Source organism: Symphalangus syndactylus, chromosome 9 (genome assembly GCF_028878055.3).
Source record: "Symphalangus syndactylus isolate Jambi chromosome 9, NHGRI_mSymSyn1-v2.1_pri, whole genome shotgun sequence".
Lineage (NCBI taxonomy): Eukaryota > Metazoa > Chordata > Mammalia > Primates > Hylobatidae > Symphalangus > Symphalangus syndactylus.
Window position 1 is genome coordinate 139,272,118 of NC_072431.2, and position 16,986 is coordinate 139,289,103.

General features: G+C 38.7%; 1 protein-coding gene across 11 annotated transcripts in view; it reads right to left on the minus strand.

Annotated features, from left to right (window-relative positions):
- Positions 1 to 16,986, minus strand: part of KANK1 (KN motif and ankyrin repeat domains 1) — a 246,152-nt gene that overhangs the window by 147,818 nt on the left and 81,348 nt on the right. For 6 of the 11 annotated variants that reach the window (XM_063609920.1, XM_055294359.2, XM_063609915.1 and 3 more), the window contains one exon: positions 16,569 to 16,694. The exons of 3 other annotated variants lie outside the window; for them this stretch is intronic. The gene's annotated coding sequence lies outside the window, so the exon portion shown is untranslated. Of the gene's footprint in view, positions 1 to 9,545; positions 9,672 to 16,568; positions 16,695 to 16,986 lie in introns of all 11 variants that reach the window. 2 more of the 11 variants (XM_063609921.1, XM_063609916.1) reach the window with 1 other exon arrangement.

Sequence of the window (16,986 nt, forward strand, 5' to 3'; positions counted from 1 at the left end):
TCTTATTGCTGCAAAGATAATTTAGACATTCAGTGTCAACGTCAGCCAGCCATGTTTCTGAACTGAAAACAATTCAGTACTAGGCTTTATTTGCCAGTTGAGATTTGTGCCACATTGACACATTTAACATCACCTCCAAATTAATGTGCACCAGGGATGGGATGAATAGGGAAATTTCTTACAAAATGCCATGGTCCAGAGGAAAAACATCCTTGAAAAAGATTCATCCTTCAAATCCTGATACAAATCTACTCTTAGATCTATATTCTAAAAGAGAATAAGAGACTCTTTCGCCATACATAAGAAACAGGTGGTAAGGCCCACAAATGAGTTCTGAAGTAGAACAAAACACTTAGGAAGATAATTACCACTGTGGATAAATATGATTTGTAACTATGATAACTCTATCAGCCACACGTGGAATGTGCCTTGACTGCATGTTTCGTTTTCACAGAAATAGCTCTTCAAAAGTTGAGATGTAATAGCAAAAATGTGAAAAATTACAAAGGAGTCATGCTGGAATCTCATCTAAACAAGATCTATTTTGCAAGAACTAAAAGCAGCAGTCAAAAGAAGTTACACTGAATCATCAAGGAGAACAGGCTTTCAATCTTAAATACTTTGTCAATGTCCTCTGACTGTAAAGACTTCACACATAAAATTATAAGGACAAAAATAACTTATCAGAAGCTTATGCAAAAAGAGTTATTATAGGATGGTGGATCTGTACTTAGACATTGTAAATTAGGTATTTACCTCTATACCTAACCGAAAGATATTCTCATTAAAATATGGAATGGGGGCCAGGCGCGGTAGCTCACACCTATAACCCCCAGCACTTTGGGAGGCTGAGGCGGGCGGATCATGAGATCAAGAGATTGAGACCATCCTGGCCAACATTGTGAAACCCTGTCTCTACTAAAAATACAAAAATTAGCTGGGCATGGTGGTGCATGCCTGTAGTCCCAGCTACTTGGGAGGCTGAGGCAGGAGAATCGCTTGAACCCAGGATGGGGAGGTTGCAGTGAGCCAAGACCACACCACTGTACTCCAGCCTGGAGACAGACAGAGACTCCGTCTCAAAAAATAAAATAAAATAAAATAAATAAAAATGGAATGGGCTAAAAATGAGAATCAGAAACTCAGGAATAGTCATTGAAGGAATGTCAAAAATGTCTGGATGCTAATGCTAGCTATCAATGTAAAAGTATTTTTCCACAAAAAGTTAATCTATTCCATTGATAAAGTACCTATTTTTCTACAGGGTATGTGCATTGATTTTAACAACTCAACATTAAGTGATCAAAACGACTTTACATCAAAGTGACTGATTACTTAGAAGTGTTAAAAACGAGTTTCAGACCTGGTACAACCATGTTCACAGGAAAGAGCTTACCATAAAACTCATGGAAGACAAAAGCAATGCCACCCCAGTTGCGATGTGCGTGTCTGGTACCCAGATAATTGGTTTCTAAACACCATTGTCCAATAAAAGGACCCAGGCTCCTTAGAGAAGTGACTGATTCCCAAAGTAGGGCAAGGAAAATACAAGATTAGTCTGGAGCATCAGGGGATGCCATAATGTGAGGAAGTACTTGAAAAAAGATGGAAGCATGTCAAAAGGACATCAGAGTCAGCCTGAAGGAGCTCCCAGTGGCCAAAGCTAGAATAATTTGAACAAGAAAATAATGACGATAATATTGGGTTATAACCCACAGAATGAAGTAACTGTCCATGATGAGTCCACACTAATAGCACTAGCAATAAGGGAAACTGACATCAAGTAACCTGTTATGAGGCAATAAAAAAGATACATCATTGCTTTTGTGGTCTTCTTTCAAAACAAAACAAAAAAAGCATAACCTAAAGGTAAACACTAGAAAACATCAGCCCCAAATCTAGAGTCATTCCACAAAATAACTGACCAGAAATAACTGACAAGGAATGACAATGAACTGTCACAAACTGTGGGAGTTTAAGGAGTCAGAACAACTCAATACAATGTGGATCTTGGGTTGGATCATGGAACAGAAAAAAAGGATAGCGGAAAACTAGATAGAATGCTAGTAAGGTCTGTTGTTTAGCTGGAAGTATTAGACCAATTTAAATTCCCAATTTTGATAATTATATTAACGAGAGTTTAATATGGTTATGTAAGATATTAACGTTAGGAGAAACTGAGTGAAGGGTATGTGAGCTCTGTACTACCTTTGCAACATTTCTCTAAATCTAACATTATTTCAAAATAAAAAGCTTTTAAAGACTGATGGAAGAGGAAAGCAACTGTGGTTACTCTTACTCCTCACTTCCATCTGGCTTTCTTTTCTTTGGGCATTTTACAAAAGCATCTCCCTCCACCTGCTTTAGTTAATTGTGAAAGAGCACAGAAAAGTATGAGACATGAGACTCAGAAAAACACACCATCACAGTGACCCTCTTGAAAAATGAAGATGGGCTGCCTTTTGGAGTATAGCTAAACTTTCCAGTTATCCCAGAACAAAAAGTCTTTAACTTTAGAACATGTTAGCAAATTCCCAAACTCATCTTTCTTGGATAGTGCAAAACAAGAGAACACTGCGTATTCACAGAATCTGTCAACAAGCAGAAGATCTTTTGGCATAAAATCTAAAGCTATTTAAAAATGACTGCCAGCAATGGGTGGAGGGATAATGAAAGATATGTTGGGAGTGAGGTGAGGTGTATGGAGGGCAAGAGTGCAAGAAGCCCAAGAAGCATTTACGTGCTACTAGTTGTTTCCTCACCTAATAATAAGAAGTTGGATCCACAATGCATTTAAAAATACCTGTTTATATAGCTCATACACATACCTAAAAGGACTTCATTTTATTTATTTATATTCTATTTAGATTATTACATATGTTACCACATTGTATGGGAATGAAAAAAGCCAGACATACCCTTCCTTTTCTTCTTTCTTTCCAAGCATTTAATTACGCAATGTGATGCTACAATGGAATATTATTCAGCCTTAGAAAGGAATGAAATTCGGACACGTTACAACATAGATGAGCCTTGAGGACATTACACTGCGTAAAATAAGCCAGTCACAAAAAGACAGACATCGTGTGATTCCACTTATGAGGTACCTAGAATAGTCAAAATTACAGAGACAGAAAGTAGAATGGCTGCCAGGGGAAGAGGGGAGTGGGGAGTTGTTGTATAACAGATATAGTGCTTTTGTTTTGAAAGATGAAAAAGAGTTTCAGAGACTGGTTGCACAATAATGTGAATGTAAATAACATTACTGAATTGTGCAATTAAAAAAACAGTTAAGATGGTAAATTATATGTTATGTATAACACAAAACTTAAAAAAAAAATTTAACGTAATTATGTGCATTTTTCTGCCTCAGCAATTCTTATTACCTTAAAGACTTACATGAGTATACGTTGATGTGGGTACAAAATTGTTAACTGTTGCATTATTTATACCATAAAACACCGAAAACACACTAAATGATCATTAAAATAAAGCCTTAAACAAAGTACAGTCATCCCTTGATATACGAGGAGGACTGGTTCCATGACTGCCTGCAAATACCCAAATCCTCACATACTGAAGTTCTGTAGCTGGCCCTGAAGAACCTGCGTGTATGTAAAGTCAATTCTCTCTTTATGCAAGTTTTGCATCCCTCAAATGCTCTATTTTCAATCGATGTTGGGTTGAAAATATCTGCATAAAAGTAGACCTGCATGTGGACATACATATAAGTGGACCTGCATATAATTGGACCCATGTTGTTCAAGGGTCAGCTATGTAGCACATCAGTATGATGGGTTACTCTGCAGCATTTAGGAGAAATAAGTAAACTAACAGAGAAAGACACAATCTATAATTATGTAAAATAATGTTAAAATGTAGATAAAGTATATCATTTTATTCACAGTAAGAAAGTATGTCTGTATATAAATGCATGGAAAATATGTAGAAGGATGTATATCAAACTTAACAGGGACCCCTCTAAAGAATATTTGGAGGAATAGTGGGGTTCTTACCTTGAATTTTAAAATAACCACTAGAGATTTTTTTTAAAAAATAAGAATAATATTTCTTGCCGGGCATGCTGGCTCACAACTATAATCCCAGCACTTTGGGAGGCCGAGATGGGCGGATCACCTGAGGTCAGATGTTTGAGACCAGCCTGACCAACATGGAAAAACCCTGTCTCTACTAATACAAAATTAGTAGGGCATGTTGGCGCATGCCTGTAATCCCAGCTACTCGGGAGGCTGAGGCAGGACAATCGCTTGAACCTGGGAGGCGGAGGTTGTGGTGAGCCAAGACTGTGCCATTGCACTCCAGCCTGGGTGACAAGAGCGAAAGTCCGTCTCAAAAAATAATAATAATAATAATAATAAAAAAACAAATCATTCCTAAAGTAAAGAAAACAATCATATTTATAATTGCATATAAAGAATAAAATACCTAGGGATGGCCGGGCATGGTGGCTCATGCCCATAATCCTAGCAATTTGGGAGACCGAGGCAGGCGGATCGCCTGAGGTCAGGAGTCTGTGACCAGTCTGGCCAATATGGCGAGACTCCGCCTCTACTAAAAATACAAAAAATTAGCCAGGCGTGGTGGTGTGCCCCTGTAATCTCAGCTATTCAGGAGGCTGAGGCACTAGAATCGCTTGAACCCGAGAGGTGGAGGTTGCAGTGAGCCAAGGTCGTGCCACCACACTCCAGCCTGGGCAACAGAATGAGACTCTGTCTCAGAAAAAAACAAAACAAAAAACAACAACAACAAAAACAAAATAAAACAAAACAAAAAACCTAGGAACAAATTTAACACAGGAGGCAAAAGACTTACACACTGGCAATTACAAGACACTGCTGAAGAATAAGACCTAAATAAATGGAAATACACCCAATATTCATAGATTGGAAGTCTTAATATTGTTAAGATGACAATATTACTCCAAATCATCCGCAGATTCAATGTACTCCTTATCAAAACTCCAACAGCCCTTTTTGGAGAAATGAAAAAACAGATCCTTAAATTCAGATGAAGCTGAAAGAAATCCAAATAGCCAAAACAACACTAAAAACAAGGAAGAAAAAAGTTGAAGAACACTCACTTCCCAACTTCAAAACTTAACTACAAAGCTACAGTAATCAAAAACGGTGTAGTACTAGTATAGGGATAGATATATGGACCAATAGAATAAAGAGTCCAGAAATAAAATCTCACATATATGGCCAACAGATTTTTAACAAGGGTACAAAGACCATTCAAATGGGGAAATATAGACTCTTCAGCAAATGGTGCTGGGAGAATTGGATATCCACATACAAAAGAAGAAAATTGGGTCCCTACCCCATACCATACGAAAAATTAACTCAAAATGAATTAACAACCTAAGTATAAAAAATAAAAGCATAACTTCTTAGAAGAAAACACAGGGAGGCCAGGGGCAGTGGCTCAAGCCTGTAATCCCAGCACTTTGGGAGGCCGAGGCGAGTGGATCACTTGAGGTCAGGAGTTTGAGATAGCCTGGCCAACATGGTGAAACCCCCTCTCTACTAAAAATACAAAAAAATCAGCCGGCGTGGTGATGCATGTCTGTAATCCCAGCTACCCGGGAGGCTGAGGCAGGAGAATCACTTGAACCCGGGAGGCAAAGGTTGCAGTGAGCCAAGATTTTGCCACTGTACTCCAGCCTGGGCAACAGAGCAAGAATCGGTCTCAAAAAATAAATAAATAAAAATTAAAAAATTTAAAAAAAAGAAAATCTTAAAAATGAGAAAAACTATGTGCAAATCATATATTAAGGGTCTAGTACCCAGAATATATAAAGTACTCTTACAAGTCAAAAACAAATAACAGTTTTCAAATGGGCAAAGGACTTTAAGAGACATGTCTCCAAAGAAGATATACAAATGGCCAATGTGTACATGGAAAGATAAATACCATTAATCATTAGGAAAATGTAAATCAAAACCATAATAAAATACTACTTTATACCCACAAGGACGACTATAATTTTTTTAAAAAAGGAAAATAAATGTTTGCAAGGATATGGAAAAACTGGAACCTTGTACATTGTTGGTGGGACTAGAAATGGTTTGGCCCTGTGGAAAAAACAGTTGTGCAAAAAGGTTACACAGACTTGCCATACAACCCAGCAATTACACCTCTAAGTATGAACCTAAAAGAACTGAAAACAGGGACTCAAGTACTTATACACCCATGTTCATAGCAGCCTTATTCATAAGAATCAAAAGGTGGGGAAAAAATCAAAAGTCTATCAACGGATGAATGGATAAACAAATTATGACATATCCATACCATGGACTATTCAGCCATAAAATGGTTGAGACATTACAACATGGATGAATATACTAAGTGAAAGAAGCCAGACACAAAAGGTCACATATTGTATGAGAACATTTATTCTACATGTGTTATCTGGCACTGTAAATTCATAGAAACTGAAAGCAGATTAATGGTTGTCAGGGATGAGAGAGAGGAGAGAACTGTGTGTTACTGATTACTGGGCACAGGGTTTTCTTTTGTAGTGACAAAAATGTTTTGGAACTAGAGAGAGGTGGCAGCTACACAATATTATGAATGTACTAAACACATCTGAATTGTCAATTATTAAACTGCCTATTGTTATATTATGTGAATTTCATCTCATTAAAAATAAATAAAAGTTTAAAAAAATAATGTATAGGTAAGACCAAAACACCAATGGCGAACTGGTAAAGTAATGATGGTGGACATCATTACTTTACCATGACATAACGAGACAGTGGTACCAGTGTAAAGGGCATCTTCTGAATCCCGCTGCCTCTCTGTAGAACACTCTAAGAGTTATTGCTGGGGGAAAAGGAAACCCACTCAAAACCAGGGGTGGTAAATAATCACCGCCTCCGTGACAGCAAAATGATCCACTGCCAGAAACAAAAGCCTAGTTCAGCTTAGCACAGGGGCTCAGAGGACAGCCAACCCTGGTTACCTTTAGTCTTTCCTCTACCCGAACTTAACCTACAGTGATGTACATTAAAAGAAGTTCCACACCCTCCCTTACAGGTGAGGAAACTAAACCATGGCTGCTTCTAGAGCCCATACACAGGGATGTGGGTAGGAACTCAAAAAATATTTACTAATTTGGTACAGAAGTTGAATGTCCTTAATCCAAAAATCTGAAAAAGAAATGCTCCAAAATCCAACACTTTTTGAATGCTAACATGACACCAAAAGTGGAAATTTCACACCTGACCTCATGTGACAGGTTACAGTCAAAATGAGGTTAAAAGTTTATTTCATGCACAAAATTATTAAAAATACTGTATAAAGTTACCTTCAGGCTTTGTATCTAAGGTGTATATGAAACATAAACTTTGTATTTAGACTTGTGTCTCATCCCCAAGAAATTTCATTATGTATATGCAAATATTCCCAAATTCAAAAAGGTCCAAAGTCTGAAATACTTCTAGTCCCAAGCATTCAGGATAGGGGATGCTCAAACTGTAAAAGCTGTTTGTTATCATTTGTCAAGCTGTGGAAATTAACAATTCTTCTATCTATCATCATAAATCTTCTCATGAGGCCGGGCGGAGTGGCTCATGCCTATAACCCCAGCACTTTGGGAGGCCCATGCAGGAGGATCACCTGAGTCCATGAATTTGAGACCAACCTGGGCAACAAAGCAAGGCTTCACCTCTACAAAAAATACATTAGCCAGATGTGGTGGTGCATTCCTGTAGTCCCAGCTACTCAGGAGACTGAGGTGGGAGGACTGCTTGAGCCCAGGAATTTGAGGCTTCAGTAAGCTATGATCACGCCACTGCTCTCCAGCCTGGGCAACAGAGTGAGACTGTCTCAAACAAAAAAAAAAAAAAAAAAAAAAGAAAAAAATTATTACGAATAACTATCCAAAAGCACACCATATATCGCAGCAGACTCATTTTGCAGGCTTTTCCTCGGGTTCTTGCTCTGTTTGCAATGCTCAAGTTTGGAGCTGAAGTGCTCCTGCAATGGCATTAGGTCTCCCCTTCAGAGTGCTTTCACAGCAAGAGAAATTCACACCAGAAAAAGCACTGTCCTTTTAGCTACTTTCTGGGCCATGTGAGTAACTTTCAGTTAACCCTTCTCTCAACAGGTATCAATCACCACATTTTAAAAGTAGAGACAGGGTCTCACCATATTGCCCCAGCTGGTCTTGAACTCCTGGGCTCAAGCAATCTGCTGGCCTTAGCTTCCTGAGTAGCTGGGACTACAGTCATGTGCCACCATGCCGGGCCAACATTGCATTTTAATTTAAACTATTTGTTTTGGCTATTTCAACGTGATTATTAGGACAAAACAAGAAATTTAAATTAAAAGGCAACTTCTCTAAAAATTCTTTTTTTCTTTTTGAATCTGCGTTCTGCTGAATAAAAATTCTTAAAACTGTTCGTATAATAAGAAAAGATGACAAAGTGTCTATATATCTTTATTGTTTAATTCCTCTGATTGTAATAAATAAGCCATTATCAATACAGAGTGGCTGAAACAAAAGGATTTGTTTTTTACATTAAAGGTTGAAAGAGGAGAGACAGAGAATCTGAACTCTTCAGATTTTTATATTTGGTTTTAAAAGCCTTTTCCTCATTTAAGGTGTCATTATTGAAAATTATTAATTTTTTTAAATTGTAGAAACAACTGAAATCACATTCAATATTTTTGAACATTCAAAAACATCTATAATTGTGGATCAGAGTTTAGGAAATCAAAAAAACACTCAGGGATTCTCCATTTCACTGTATCTTAAGACATTTTACAAAATATAAACAATCTCACACTTATTAACTATTTAAGACTTTAGAGTGTTTCTGGCTCACTTTAGTCTCTGGCAGGGCTGGTTCCCATTTTGAAATGAGAACTCTATGTTAAGGTGGAGAATTCAGAGACTTACAAAGTCAAAAAGAAATCATAACTCCTACACTTTTAATCATCCATCCTTCTGGTATATGATTTGTCCCATAATTCTCACCAGAAAATGAAGAAAGTTTTGAAGAACGAGTTATTCTCAATGTAAATCTCCAGCCAGCCTCTGTCAATCATGTTGGCCTTTTCCCCCTAGTTAGCCTTTCTCCACCTCCTGCCTGAAAACTACACTACTATTTAATTGCTTTGTGACTTCACATTTTATTAAAGGCAGAAAAACATAAAGAGCTAAAATAAGGAGATAAGCCTATTGCCATAAATTGTCCCCTTAAGCAATGAAACTTGCCTCTCTAGTATAATAAGGTGGGTACTGTGAAAACCCCCAACAAGTGCAATTCTGCATAAGTCCACAGCCCCCATCACTTACAGAAGACCTTACAGTTCTCTCGAGTGCAGCACCATAGATCAGACCCCAGGGCAGTCAGCTGTATGCTTTCTAAAACCAGTGTGAAGGGCACAGCCCAGGGAGTCACTTTGCTCTCCACCCTCATCCACTCCAAATTTATCTTGTGTTCTCATGGCCGGGGGAGGGCAGCAGAAATAAGAGACAAGGTTATAAAAAATTTTATAAACTGATAGCACCCTACCTGTCATCCCATTCCCTAGAAATCCAGTTACTTGTCATAACCCAGGGAACACATTTTAGCGAAGTGTTCATCTTCATAAATTTAGAAGAATTCACTTCTGTCCCTTGTGAGTCTCCATTTCTTCCTCTGTAGTGGGATGGAAATCATCGTTATCAGATTATACCATGTTTCTGAATGTGCCCAAGCCCCAGCCCTAGCCCTCCGGAAGATTACATCCAATGATTTACACAAACAAATCAGGTCTTCGTGTTTAAAGCCCTGTGAAAACATCAATGGGTAACTTCTCTAAGTTACGCTGGGTTTTTTTTTGCCACCAGCCAAAAAACAAAGGCTTCACGTGTTTTTAAATCCCACTGAGGTATATAACAAAGTTTATGACATTAGTAAAAAAAAAAAGAATGCAAGTATATGGGGGGATGTATAAAGATCTAATAATATCCACTAAGCATAAAAAATATCTGAAAGTATATACAATAAACTCAGCAGTGGTTATATTAGGAATAGGATCAAAAAGTGGGATACAAGAATCCTTTTTTTTGTCTGTATGTTTTATTGTTTGAATATGTGACAATGGGCACATGTGACTTTTGTCATTAATTTTAATTTTCAAAGAGTTAAAATAAGGAAAAGAATAATGATCCGTATTTTCCAAATCAAAAATTGGAACACATGGTGTGCCAAAGGATTTTTTTCCACATCTAGAGATAAGAGGCAGTTAGGAAAAGTAGTCACTGGAATGTTCAAATTTCCAGGTTTCAACGGTTTAAAAAAACTGGCGGCCAGAATTATCTAAAACAAGATTGTCTACTAGCATTAGATATTGAGCAAATAGTACAAATCCCTAAGTCAGTCACATTATGTCTTCTTTCTTCTTAGAAGGTAGGCTATGGTGGGGGATGCCAAGATCATCTTTCTTGGTACTGAGCCAGCATAGCATGCTCATGAGGAATTTGGCTCAAGTCAACGAACAGTTTCTGCATTTACGTTTTGCACAAAGGACTACCCAAGGAGACAAAGGCAAACAACAGAAACAAAAAACAATATAATAGTGCTTAAGGACTATAATTTGAGTAAAGACTCTCTAATAAACAAGAACTACAAAAATTGCAGGTGGCTATTCATTTGGGAAAGAAATTAATTTTAATTCCTATCTCAAATCACATTTCAAACTAAGTTTCATACAGATAAAATATTTTAAAATGTGAAATGAAACCATAAAACTACAATAAGGTAAATATAGTTAAATATCTGTGCAATCTTGTGGTTAGAGATGTAATATTGATTCATTTCTTCTATAAATAATTGCCAGGTCTGACCGGCAGATCCTGGCAGAGCGACGGATGAAAAAACGTACTTAGACACAGGTATCCAGTGAAAGAGCGGGCTAGGGGACCCGGGTGCTCACAGAAAGAAAGAGTCGTAGCAGCTGTGGCCCTGACAAGCCAGCGCTGTGGGCATTTATTCATTATGGATTTAATGACAAAGGTCTTTGAGTCAACACACTTGTGGGTAAGTAACATGGTTCCCCCTGCCCCAGCTTCCCGCTGCTCCCTGGGAGAGAGCAGTCCTGCGCACAGATGATTAAAGGCCAGGTTCCCAGGCCTAAGTAAACTAACTTATCTAGATCAATTCCTTTACATCCCCTTGTTATCTAACCTTTGCTAACCCCTTGTTATCTAACCTAATCTTACCGTCTCAGGCTCCGGGTAAGAAAATTTGGCTGCCTTCAGCCAAACCCTTTTTTGAAGCTTTTGCAAAACCTCTTCCAAGAAGGTTTGCATCTTTTCCTACATTTCTCCCACCACCCTGACCGATCTCCTACAAATACTACATGTTAAGCACTGGAGACCTCGCTGTGGACAACACAGACAAGGTCCTGCCCCTATGGTGTTACAGGCTGGAGGGGGAAACAGGAAAAGGGCAAGTTAATCAGAAATAATAATTGTGGCTGGGCACAGTGGCTCAGTCCTGTAATCCCAGCACTTTGGGATGCTGAGATGGGTGGATCACCTGAGGTCAGGAGTTTGAGATCAGCCTGCCTAACACGGTGAAACCCTGACTCTACTAAAAATACAAAAATTAGCCGGGCGTGGTAGTGGGCACCTGTAATCCCAGCTACTTGCTAGGCTGAGGCAGGAGAATCACTTGAATCCAGGAGGCAGAGGTTGCAGAGTGAGCCGAGACTGCACCACAGAACTCCAGCCTGGGGGAGACTGCATCTCAAAAATAGATAAATAAATAATTGCATATTGAGAAGTGCTCAAAAGAGTGTGTGTGCGTGTGCACACATTTTCCAAGCAAAGAAACTGTACCTGCAGAATCTCAGGGACAGGAAGGAGGTTGTCATATTCCCTGGACTGAGAAGAGACCAGTGGGGCTGGAACATAGTGTTCAAGGGTGAGTGCAAGACGTGGGGCTTTACAGCAGACAAAGCAAGATCATGCCAGGCCCTGCAGGCCATGATAACAAGAATGCCATGACGAGCTCAGGCAGGGGTATGCCAAGATGTGATCACACTTGAAAGAGATTACTCTGCTATGTGAAGAACTGACAATGGGCAACAAATACCAAGGCATTCTTACTTCCTAGTTAGCCTATATGGAAACCATAAAGGAAAAGATTTGGTAACCTAAAATTAAATATTTATATACATTTAAAAGCAGTATAAAAATTAAAAGAAATTATCAAAACAATTAACATACTTTTATAATAAAAGACATTTTAAAAATTTTAAATCTTTAAAACCTTGTTGCTGCAAGTCAGTAACAAAAATAGCAAATACCCCTCTGGATAAATGGGCAAAGGATATGAACAGAAAACTCACAAAGGAATATAAATGGCATATGAAAAGATGGTCATCTGTCTATAAAACGGGTAAGGTTTTGTTTGTTTTAAACTCCACTATCCAATGTTAAGAAGGGTGTGGGAAAAGAGACCTCTCGCATACTGGTGATGGAATTATAAATTGGTTCAGTTTTCCAGGCAATATGTATTATATATTAAACCTCTTTCCTAATTTTATAAGGAAATAATTAAGAGCAGCTTCACAAATATAGTTAGAAGGATGTACATTAATGTACATGTCCAAAGTGAGATTTGTTAAAATACATTCCTGAAACAGAATCTTCATCAATCTTTAATAATTACACAGCAGTGACTACTGATAAGGAGAAAGGTTTATAATTTTCAACTGAGAAAACCAGGGTGCATTTCTGTATTTAAGAATCTTATTTAGGCATACACACCTAAAAAACAAAATCTCTGGAAGAATACAAGCAGTGGTTATTTAATGGTGGTAAAGTTAACACATTTTTAACAGGTCTTTTATTTATTGATACATCTTTCATTCTTCTACAGTCACTATATACTACTTTTAATAATGCATGAAGTCTCTAAGCAAAAATATACATATATATATCTAAAGCACCATAAAATAAAACTTGAGACACACTAAACTGTCTGGTAAAGGAGGAGAGGGAGAAGAGGCAGCATAGACTGGAGCTGGATGAGAAAATGGTAATGTTAGAAAGGGACTTTGGGGAGCATCTGCCTGGTCCAACTCCTCATTTCACAGATTAGGAAAGCATCGACCATCTCCTCACTTCACCTCCCTGACTATAATACCAAAGGCTATTAGAACACAAAACAAAACTATTGCTACTTGGTCTTCACTCATTAAAAAACCAGGTAGCCCCCAAGAAGCAACCATAAATATCATCATTTGGCACTTAACTCCTGAGTAAAAGGTACCCAGACAGGAGCACAGCCCAACAGCTGCTTTGGTATTTGGAAACAAGAGGGTTATTGCATTTGGGAGGCCGAGGCGGATGGATCACGAGGTCAGGAGATCGAGACCATCCTGGATAACACGGTGAAACCCCGTCTCTCCTAAAAATACAAAAAATTAGCCCGGCGTAGTGGCCGGCGCCTGTGATCCCAGCTACTCAGGAGGCTGAGGCAGGAGAATGGCGTGAACCCAGGAGGAGGAGCTTGCAGTGAGCCCAGATCACGCCACTGCGCTCCAGCCTGGGCGACAGAGCGAGACTCCATCTCAAAAAAAAAAAAAAAAAAAAAGAGGGTTATTGCAGAGTGCCGTTTTTTTCCTCTCTCCTCAAGCAATGAAGAAATATTTCCATCCTAATACTGCTCCTGTGCCTGTCGAGCGCTGAGCTCACAAAGAAACATCCTCAGATAGTTACACACATCTGGCAAGGAAATCCTCAGCATGCCTAAGGGGTTCACAGAATCTGTCGACTTGGAGCCCAGACGTTTTTATCTGGGTCCTGCATCCTGCAGAGGTCTTTAGCAGGCATTTCTAATTCCTTGGCCCATTTCCCACACAGATATGCTAAATGGTTTCTCTTTCTCAAATCTAAAATCCCAAACCTACTACTTTTACTCTCCAGAAATAAATCCTTCTTTCTTCATTCAGGCCATAATCCTTCAGCCCTCTTAATGTTCCTTTCTATTTCAAATCACCTATGTCTACCTGCTCCATCTCCTCCCTCCTTCCTGGCTCAGGGGTGGCATCCCTTGGGTCTCAAAGATGAAGCCCTCCACCCTGATCTATTCAGCCAGCCCTGTAGTCACGGAAGTCCTGGCCCCCTCAGTTTTCCCCTTTCTTTATGACTCCTTCCCCACCTGTCTCCCCACTGGGTACCTCCCTCTCTTTTAGTATATCTAAATTTCCTTACCCCAACTCTGCTGCCTCCTCCCAGTGGCATCCTCTTTTGCTCCTTCTTTTCCAGCAAATCTCCAAACCTGGGCATCTACACCTGCACCTCCTTAGCTTATCGTGATGTTATGAAGCATCAAGAGTAAGTATTTATAGTCAGAAGGCCCAGAGTACACATTCAGCTCTGCCACTGACCATTTCCACAACCATCAGTGAGCAAGCCACTTAATCCTCCAAGTCAATTTCCTCCGCTGTAAGATGAGATTAATAATACCAGCTCCATCTCCTTCACAGCTGTGTTGTGAGGATCAAATGAGATAATGTGTGTGGAAGTGCACTGGCAGCTTAATATAAAGCACTTTAACATTCTAGTTATTCCTGTTATTACTCTATCCCTGACCTCTCAGCCATCAACCGAGTCAGGGAAGGTAATTTGTGATCTTCAGGTTGGTCACAGTGTTAACACTAACAATGCTTCAAGGTCAGCACTTCAGTTTTTACTGCGATTTACTGATTTGGTAATAATTGTAATTCAAAAACAAGTATAACCTTGGGTTTTTTTTAATCATATAAGCAACGGCTTCTGGAAGACAACAGTAGTAAGCCAACGATTACTGAACACATACCAAAAGTCAGGCGCTGTTCTAAAGTACTTTACCAGAGAGTTTTTATTGCTATCTTCATTTTCTTATGGGGAAATTGAGGCAGAGCACAGTCATGATTTGAACCCAGGCATCTAACTCTACAGTCCGTGCCCTATCCGATTCTGTTAGTGGCAAAGTGGGTGCTAGATAGAAATAAACCAGTAGGGAGATCACGACTACTACAGCGTTAGAGGCAAGAGATAATATGGACTTAAACAGGAATACCTAGAATGTTTTTTAAAAACAAACACTTTTTTTTTTTTTTTTTTTTTTTACAAATTGCTAACTACCAATGTTGCTGAGAGGTGAAAGTTACCAGGTACTTCAATATACTGCTACTGAGATTCTTAACTGCTGTGGCCTTTAGAGAAAACAGTACATCAACAGAGTAAATTAACAGAATACATCAACACCTGGGTGCTACATTCTATCCATGTTCAGCAATGCCACTCGTAGCAATTTATCCTAAGGAAAAATCATAGATGTGCATGACAGATGGCCACTGCAATGTTATTTCTAAAAGTAAATAACAAGAAACAATATAAACATCTAATAAAAGGAGATGGGCTAGAGAAACCATTACATTTCCATGTATCTGAATACTATGCTGTCATTGAAAATGATGCTGTAGAAAAAAGGAATAAGCATTTTATTAAGGAAAAGAAGTATGTAAAAAAGCCCATTCATACGGGCTATGGTATTTCACTAGTTTAAGTTCTGAACCAGTGTGGGTTTACCAGCTATGTGAACATGGGCAAGTCATTTCTTTTTTTTTTTTTTTCTTGAGACCAAGTCTAGCTCTGTCACCCAGGCTAGAGTGCAGTGGTGCAATCTCAGCACAATGCAACCTCTGCCTCCCAGGTTCAGGCAATTCTCCTGCCTCAGCCTCTCTAGTAGCTGGGATTACAGGCATGTGCCACCACACCCAGCTAATCCTTGTATTTTTATTAGAGACGGGGTTTCGCCATGTTGGCCAGGCTGGTCTCGAACTCCTGACCTCAAGTGATCTGCCTGTCTTGGCCTCCCAAAGTGCTGGCATTACAGGAGTGAGCCACTGTGCCTGGCTAATTTCTCTGAGCTTCAATTATCCTGTGTGTAAATGGGGATAATAAAAGTACTAACCCCAAGGGTTATGAGAATAAATTAATATATATAAAATACTTGGTATTTAGCTTGGCACAGCACAAGCATGCAATAAATGTTACTCAAGTTGCAAAAATAGAGAAAGCTAACACATACAACACATGTACATATTCTAAAAACTTGGAAATAGAGTACATTTTTAACACTGATTAGAAACAGTGTAACAGATTTTGATTTAAACTCTATTTTCTAGGTTTATTGAATAAAGCCTGCAATATATTGAGTATCTCCATTTTTTTTCAAGTAGTCTTAATACTCCTTTTGATCTATTAAGTTTCCCTAGTATTATCTAGTCTATGCATATTGTGTTTATGAAAATGGGGTATTTATTGACTTAATCTGCAGAGTAATACAATTCACTTTTATTCTTCAGAGTAAAACAGCTTGCTCATATTTCATCCTATAAAAGTCTTTTCTGCAATCATACATTTGTAGGTCAAGAGCAGTCTGAACAGATTATTGGAGCATAAAAGACTAGAGAATGGATTCGTACCTCTAAAAAGCAAAGTTAAAGGAGACAAACATGACAACTTCATGATAAAGAAAAAAATGGTATGTTACCTTAATTATGTAAGGCCAGAAATTACTGTAATAAATATTTCAACTCCGTGGACAATTTCCTAGTGTGATCAAAAGATGAAAGTAATTCACTAGTTCAGAAGTCCATCCAGTATAGTGACCATCATTCTGAAAGGAAAAAGAAATCTCTTTGAGGGAAATGTAATGGAACAATACTCATTTTTAGGCTTGAGATCCACAGGAGAGGGGAATCAACATTAGAGACTGCTATGCATTTTGGAAATCAAAGTACAGTTAAGCCACTTTCCTGCTGGGGGTGCAGGGGCAGGCCAGAATAAAAGGGAGCCTAAGATACCATGCAAAGAGTCCCTTTTGCTTTAGGTAAAGGCTAGCTATTTGCTCTTGTGACTCTCTACCACTGCAAAGAAAAGCGCCGGATCCCTCATAGCTTTCCACCTTC